This window comes from Monodon monoceros, unplaced genomic scaffold (genome assembly GCF_005190385.1).
Source record: "Monodon monoceros isolate NGI ecotype Baffin Bay Population unplaced genomic scaffold, NGI_Narwhal_1 Super_Scaffold_16, whole genome shotgun sequence".
Lineage (NCBI taxonomy): Eukaryota > Metazoa > Chordata > Mammalia > Artiodactyla > Monodontidae > Monodon > Monodon monoceros.
Window position 1 is genome coordinate 75,338,034 of NW_021703772.1, and position 9,111 is coordinate 75,347,144.

General features: G+C 33.7%; 1 non-coding gene across 1 annotated transcript; it reads right to left on the reverse strand.

The window, feature by feature from the left end:
• Positions 1-1,330: 1,330 nt before the first annotated feature.
• On the reverse strand, positions 1,331-1,466 carry LOC114897324. Its single transcript, XR_003794053.1, has one exon. It is a non-coding gene; the product is annotated as a small nucleolar RNA SNORA70 (small nucleolar RNA).
• Positions 1,467-9,111: the final 7,645 nt, after the last annotated feature.

Here is a 9,111-nt window from a genome sequence, read left to right on the forward strand (position 1 = left end):
TTTTAACTGGAAGACTGAGAAAATGATCGTAACACATACAAAATGACCACACTGTGAAATGACACACGCCTTAGGAGTGAAGTCAATGAGACCACATAGAGAGCTGTCATCTGAGGTAACAGGTAGCTCTCTAGGTTAGAATTCAACTCAAGTTAAATTTCCTGAACATTTAAACTTTCAGTGGTGGAAAAGGCTAATTTAGAAAATGATAATTTCCCTGATTCTATAAGGGTTCAAATTTTTGGCCATAGTATTAGTTTCCTATTGCTGCTCTAACAAATTACCACAACCTTAGTGGCTTAACCAGACACTGTTGGTAAGGCTGCATTCTTTCTGGAGACTCTAAGAGGAGAATCTGTTTCCTTGCCTTTTCCAGTTTCTAGAGGCCCCTTACATTCCCTAGGCTATGTCCTTCTTCAATCTTCAGTATCAGTAGGGTAGCACTTTTAAATCTCTCTCTCTCTCTCTCTCTCTCTCTCTGCCCGCTCCAGCTCACACACACACGCACACACACACACACACACACACACACATACCACTCCCTTTCCCCCAAATATGCACACCTCTATCTCGGTCTTTTCTGACTTTCTTACCTCTCTCTTATCAAGATTCTTGTGATTACATTGGGACCACCTGATAATCTACCCATCTCAAGGTCCTTAATTTAATCACATCTGCAATGTCCATTTTGTCCCATAAGGTAACATATTCAAAGGTTCTGGAGATTAGGAAGTGAACATTTTTCAGGGGAGGGAGCATTATTCTATCTACCAAAACCACTGTTAGGAATTGTCATTTGTTGAGAGTTTGGGCTAATTTTCATCTAATTTTATTCAGCTCTAAGATCCTAAGGTTCTAAGAGACTTGGGGTTTTTTGTTTGTCTGGTTTTTTTTTGTTTGTTTTTGTTTTTTGACAGGAAAGTAGGATTCATTGGTGGGCATGAGTAAGGAGGGGACAGCACCAAGGCTCTCATGAGTGCAGGGCCTGTCATTTGTCCAGGGGACCACAATTAGGGATGTATTTGACCCCACAGGTATCTGGGATGAGCCGCTCTTCTGCCACCATGTTTTCAAATTCATCCACATTGAACTTAGTAAATCCCCACTTCTTGGAGATGTGCATCTTCTGGTGGCCGGAGAACTTGAACTTGGCCTTGCAGAGGGCCTCAGTCACATGCTCCTTGTTCTGCAGCTTGGTGCCAATGGGCATTATGACTTGGCCAACGTGGACTCTGGCCACTGTGCCCTGGGGATTTCCAAAGGCATCGCACATACCTACCTGGAGCCTAGATTGAGGACAGCATGCCAGTCATGAATGCCCACTGGAAAGGGCTGTATCCAAGGTCCCTTAGGGCATCCTGTACAGGCAACAGGCTGCACACACTACTGAGGAGGCTGCTGTTTGCAGCCATTGCGTGCTGGGCCCCCCACGGGGAAAAGACCATGGTTGGCTTAACTGGCTGATTCTCAGATGTGTGCAATCAAAATAAATGCAAAAAGTACAATGTAAGTAGATATTTAATTTTTTATCTTTCTTTGAGTTAACTACATACTCAGTGAAAATGTTGATCTTATATTTTCATGACATCTTTGTGTTACACAATATGCATATAAAATTCCTTTAGAAAAACTATAAATTCTTGCATCTCCTCTCAATCATACGATTTATATAATTTTGAGAACACAGCAGCCCTGCAGCAAAACATTCAATGAATTATTAAAAAGTGCTGAGAACTGCTTTATGGGTATAAAGAGCTAAATAAGGATTGTCTAATTCTACCAGTTATTAACATATAAATTCAAAAAAAGGAAAAAGTCCACATACAGGTATTCTGTCCAAAATTAATGTTTCCTACTTTTAAGAAGGTCATAAGAGCAAAAATGACATAAACTTTGGATCCACTTCACTTCACACATTTATTTATTCATCAATATTTCCATAAGTAAATTTGTTAACCTAAGTGTAAATGTTTCAGAGGAAAAAAATTCAGAATAAATCAAGGAAAAATACAGGAAATTAAAAGGAATAATAAATATGTGAATACACATAATCACATTCACTAGAATGAAAGCTCAGATAAAACAGTACATACCTTAGGGCATCATTCATTATCACACATACACATAAATGTATATACAGCAGTGACACATTTGGGAAAGACGAACAAATTGAAGAGTTCATAAGAAAGATTTGAGGAAAGGTTTGGAAAATGAGGAAAGGTTAAAAGAAGAAGGCATGTTCAGTCAAATGAACATACCAAAAGGAAATATGATTATTTACAAATATATATATAATGAAATGATATAAAACAAGACAAAGACAGAATAGAAAATATGAACTAGGAAAGACATGCAAAAATTAAGAAAATCTTTAAACAATGAAGGATGTAAACCTAAAGAATATGTAACTCTTATGGTAATAGTGTCTGTCATTATTGAAAAGCCAATATTGAGGTTAGATGCTTATTAAGAAAGGCTCATAAATAATTAAGTTAACCCTGCCTTACTACAAAGGAGAACAGACATAAACCAAGACCTTCCTTCCAAAGTTGAAACCTAATTTTACTTTCTCTTTCTCTCTCTTGTTGAGATTGGGCTGCCTTCTAACTCATATTTGAAAAATATTTGAGTTTTTCACATAAAAATAGAATGAAGTACAAAATGAAGTGAAAATAAAGACTACATTGAAAGCAGGATTAGCTTGTACAAGCATGATGGAAAATGAATTGTGTTTTTTTTACTGGTGCAAAAGCTAAACATCACTTATTTAGTCAATATAAATGTATTGCTTTAATATGCCAGGCACTGTACTAGGTACTAATACAACTCCATTGCAAGCAGAATCCAAACATGGCTTTCTCTTCTTCAAGATCATGGGTGTCTTATATATATATCTTATATGACTACTAACCATCTCTCAAATAATGTGTTGTTGGTTGCAAGGAAACCCTTCTCTCTATATAATGGGAAAGAACATCAAATCAGAAGGCACTTCTTCCAATCAATAGAATCACCTTTACGAATGGAGAAAAATACATTAAACTTTTTTGCAAAACCTTGAGATTATAATTAGCTTGTTAATGGTAGAGAAAAAAAATTAATAATTGTGTTTCACTAATTCAGAATTCATTATTTGACCAGAGGCTGACAGGAATGTTATTTTTGCATTGATTAATTTATTTCTTTTTATAGAAGTAAATTAATAATGTAAATAAGATTACAAGAGGATCCTTCAAAATACTTAGTAGAACAAACTTTCTAAGCACCCTCAAGTACTTTAGAAGGAACCATTTCCACACAATTGATATGTTAATTACAAACCATTAAATCAAGTCAAGGATGTGTATTGGATAACACTTTGTTAGTTTAATGTGAGTTAATGTAGGTACTTGAAATAATGGAACTCTATTCCTTTCTGAAATAATATATTTTCAGACTTTTTTCTTTAATTAAAACTAAGCTTCCTCCAATTAGTACAGATTAATGATATTTTACAGGAGTCAATATTTAGGAACCAAGAGGTATTACTGACTCTTCTATAACCTAGTTGTAGTCAGAGAAGAGGGAAAGATTGGGAAAGTAATCTTAGAGTTGATGTCTTCCAATTGAAATAGTACTTTCACACATAATAATACGACAGATATGACAAATTTGGCTATGATCCAAATCAAAATCATTAACAATTTGAAATATATACATATATTCCTAGCAAATAAAGAGGAAAGAATATCTTTGCTAGCAAACATAGAAAGAAAGCAACTTTTAATATATAAAGAGGTTGTCTAAGGAAAAGTCAGTCTCATGTATCAATATATGTGTGAATATACCTTCCTCCTTTCTAACCCACATATATTGACAAAGCAGTATTAAAATAAGAACAAGGTAGGAACCTAGCTAATTTACACATCATTAGAACCCATTTTTACTGGGGACGTGGGTTGGAGACTGGCGGGATAGGATAGTGTTGATTTGAGAAAAAAACAAGACAGTGCTTTTCATCAGCATTACTAATTTATTGACCATCATAAAAATATATGGCACACTAAAAGTTATGAACTTGACTTCTTGAGGGATATTTATGGAAGGGGAATGACCAATATTTTCCTTTAAAATAACCCAAGAAATATACACTACACTTTAGTATATTTGACAGGTGACTTAATATAGTCTTTAAAAATATATTTTGGTATGTGAAAGTTTCAAACATCACAGAAGCATAGAGAAGAGTAAATGAATCCACTTTTACCCATCACCAGATTCAACCCTTATCAAGATTTTGCTGACTTGATTATCTAACATTTTCTCCAGCTCTGGCTCTCTTGCTCTTACTTTTCTCTTTCCTGAGGTATGTATGTAAAGCAAATCCCAGAGATTATCTTTCACCCAAACATCTTTTGGTAAGCATCTCTAAAAAAGTATATGGACAGTTTATCACAAACAATAGTACAAAATGATTTCCACTTATGGTTCTAATTTGCTCCCCCATGTCTTTGCTCTTGACCCAAGTGGACTGTAGATTGCTCTAGGGCAATGATCTCTTTCTATTAAGAACATGGTCAGTGATATAATATTGGCAAATTTTACTTTTTTTTTTTTTTGTAGGAATGGGTTGTGATCTAAATGTTGTGTTCAAAACCTTTTCAGTTTTCATACTGCCTGATTTTTAAACACTTTAAAATGGTTTCTACTTAAGAGAAAATGGGAAAAAGTGTTTAAGAGAAGCATGTTTTACCACATCCTTGGTACCTGGTACCGTTCTGACTTCAATGGAGAAGGAACAATATAATCAAAAGTTGGCCATATTCACAATTGCTTTAACTCCGTCAAGATAAGAAAGGTTTATCATGCTAATTTTTTTATCATTTTTCCTTCTCTTCCATCATTTAAATTGGAAGTTTTAAAATCATATTTTCAGTTCATCACCAAATTTTATTTTGTAAGTCTTCTTTATTGGCTCTTCAGATAAATAAAAGCTAAAATAGCAACTGTACCTTTAAATGATTCTCTCTGCATATTGTCTTCTCTAAATATTTTATTTATTTAAAAACAATATAACCACATTAATATTTATTTAGACATTTTTAGTAATCATTTTCTTTTTCATATGAGAGATTATCACAAGCTAATTCAGTGAATGAAGCATTTCACATACAAATTTTTGCATTATCTGATAGGTTTTCATATGTAAATTACATGCATCTGTTTATCTCTGGTGAATAGTGTCAAATATCCTCAATGCAAAATGAACCTTAAGTAACATTATCTTCCTAATGACTTTTCTTTTCCCAATGAAAAATTGACTATTTGTACCAGGTATTTAGAAATTGTCATTCAAAAAGAGCTTTTTTTTGTTTGTTTTTACTGGACTGCATCAGGGTAAAAAAAGGAAAATGAACACTTTGAGGTAAATTACGTTTATATTGTCCTCCTACAAATCTTTTGGAGTTTTATGTTTAAGATTATGAAATCTCATCCATAAACATTTTGAAACACAGAAGGTGGAATGTTTCAATGAAAAAAAAATTCCGCTACATTTAAAGAATTTTTGTTAGCCGTCAGGCACTTAAATCACGTTTACAAACATGCAAAGACAAATGCTCAAACATCTGAAATAGTCTCTCTCTACTCTCAAGTAGACCTGTCTTTGAATTCACCATGTGGGTGAAATCAAAGCACAGAACAAACACTGTTTTGATTTGGCTTTGAAGATGATAACAGCTTCTAACAGGGAAAAAGGCAGCTTTGGGTTTGCAAGAAAACGATGATTGACTTGACTCCCAGCCCAAGGAAGTTTACCTTTTAATGAGTGCTTGGTGAGAAGCTCTCACCCAGTGTTTGTGAGGGAAGCTGCCTAACTAGAATAGCTCTCAGACCTCTAGGTTCGCCATGCAAGATGTAACACACATCCTTATAAGCAGCAACATCTTTTGATCCAAATGAGTTTACGCAGGATCCAGATGTGCACAGAAAATTTAGAGGTGGCCTAAGGATTAGAACTTTTCCTCTATGGTATATAAGCTTTCCTACCAATTCATGTAATCTGGTCCCCATGTGGAATGACTAATTAATACTCTTAAATATTAAAATAATGATCACAACAAGGAAAATATTTAACCTTTTTTTTCTTTTTTTTTTAAGAACTTGGAGTCATTGGTCTCGGTAATAGAAGTGTTAGTTGGTACCCTCACTTTCCATCTTCCACTAAGAGTTTAGTCATCAAGAATCTTCCTATACTTTTGTAAATCTAGTTTCAGATCCATAGAATTTTCATTATTTTGGTTTGTTTTTGTTATATTATTGAGACCTTGAGTTCAAATTATCTTATGTAGACTCAAATCAAACATGCTTTAAGTTCATGCTTGTATCTTAGGGAGAAATTATTTTTAATCTCTTAAGCTAATAAGCAAAATATACGAACACTAGAGGATATTAAAAATTCCAAGTAAGTATTAGCACCCCAAATTATCTTTAGAAATAATGACATTGTATTGAAGATAAACAGTTCGGGATACATTTAATATTTTTTAAAGTGTAGTTGATTTATAATTTATTAGTTTCAGGTGTACAGCAAAGTGATTCAGTTATATATATATATGTGTATATATATATATATATATATATATGCATATTTTTTTTCAAGAAGGAAATAATGCTATTTGTAGCAACATGAATGGAGATAGAGATTATTATACTAAGCAAAGTAAATCAGACTAAGAAAGACAAATATCTTATGATATAATTAATATGTGGAATCTAAAAAAAATGATACATTTAGTATTTTTTCAGAGATTGAGTAGATGTACTCTAATCCTGTTTTCTACTCTTGGGCACACAAGGGGTACATTTCTCAAATTCTCCTGCAATCAGATTGAGGCCATGTGAGTGGTTTCTAGCCAGTGGATTATGATTGAAAATAGGCTTGGAAGAAAAATTTCCTAGCAGTATGAAGTCCTACAAACAAATCTGACCTGACTGAATTATGGATAATAACCTTTGATAATTAAAGTTTTCTTAGAATACAACTATGCCTAGTTGTTTACAAATACCTGTGGCTGCTTTTATGCTACAATGGCGGATTGAGTATTGCAAGACACCTTATAATAGGAAATCATAAAATATTTACTATCTGACCCTACATAAAAAGTTTGCTGATTTAAAGAGTAGAAAGAGGCTCAAAGATTGACTACTGTGACTAGAAAAAAGAGGAGAGTTAGTAGTATAAAGGGAGACATTTCAGAGTTTATGGCTCTGAATGGTAATGATATCCATGGTGTGGCTATACATCTTAGTTCCTAAAGTGGCATAGGGTAAATTGATGTAAGGACATGGGGATGTATAAACATATGTCTTCATATACGTAAATAGTGGGGCCTACCCTGCCAATTTGTGCTCCATATGTAGTTATAACTTTTTGATCTTTTTTCAATTAATTTCTATAGCCCACAATGCTCTACTAGTAGGAGGTTCACAATCTCTCTCAAGACCTCCCCACCACCTCATATTGGGCAAAGATCCTATCAGCTTACTCAGGGTAGAGGACAACAATTCTCTGATTGACAAACTGAGATAGAAGTAGGATCTTAATTGGCTTACTACTGTTAGTATTTCTTCCAGTCATGTAGGGGGACTTTTGGAGACTTATCCTGCATAATCAGTGGGTGACATTTGTTAACATTGCTGGCATAATATGTTCTTACAATCCCATATTGTGATTTCAAGTTATAGTTTATTTTATCTTATATGTAAGTTCAGCCACTGTTCCTCTTGGGCAGGTGGTCTGGAAGAGATAGCACTAGCCATCTAGCCAGTTTAGCACTAAACTGGGCTAAAATTCGTTCCCACCAACAAACTCTGAGGTTGTTTCTTATATTGAAGGTAAACCACCTGTTTAGTTTCTTCTTCTCATCAATGAAAATTTTGTATCAGACATTCATTGTTTCATGCTTGGTACCTTGGCCAGAATGTACCCAGAACCATCATGCAAATAGGTTAATTCTCTAACCCAGAGCTCTGCATAGAGGTGGATTTTGCTAAATCACATAGGAAAAAAAATCTTGTTACACCCTAATCCCACTACTATGAGTTTCTTCTTGCCCCATATTTTCATAACTGAAAGGGTCAAACAAATGACCCAGAGCAGGACAAAGAAGATCTGCACCAGAATGACCTTCCATTTCTGCAAATTCAAAGAGCAGCTGGCAGCCTCTCTGGCTAATACAGAAATTTAAAAACAAAAAAACACATAATTACAACAGTGAAAAATACACTGTCTGGCATACATGTATGTATGTGTGTATATATGAATGTGTGCATATATGTCTATCATATGTACATATACGTCACATGTATACATATTATATATAAACACATGTGTATATGTTATATATGTACATAAATGCATATAGATATATTTGGACACAGATATACATTCATTGATAGAAATAACTTGAAATATATGTTTTAACAATTTTATCAAGTAAATCAAACAGTACTTAAAAGTTTATGTTGGAAAAAAAATGCAGTACCTTTCTCCACATCTTTCTAATTCCCAGCTCTGTTCTTTCAGCTCTTAATGTTAATTTTTGCTTCTATATTAGTGAATAATATACTTAAAATTAATTTTTGATTTATCAATTTTAAAAATAATCTATTAATTTTACCTTTTCATGGTTACACCATTTTATTCTATTTTTCCTTCCTTATTCTTCTTACTATAACTTGGGGTTCTATAAAGTCAATGTTTACATGTCTATGGCAATGTAAGCGCTGTACATTCCTAAATGGAGAATTATACTCTTTTCAGAACTTTTTATTTTTACTGGATTAATAATGGCATTTAAAAAGTTTGCTTAGTTTTCTATGTATCTAACTTTAAAAAACTGCTCCACCAGATGTTTCAAATGACTAACATAATTTTTGAAAGCTCAAGCATATTGGCTAATCAATGAGCTATATTTTTTCCTCCTAACTATCTCCCAATTGTTACCTCATCTAATCTAGCCAGGTTGCTTTCTAAATTCAGATAATAGCTCTCATCTTGACACTTCCCTTTTCTTTGCTATGTGTTGGCTTTTCTGTTTCTTGAGTCTGGTGTCTCTCTGTGTTTACTTC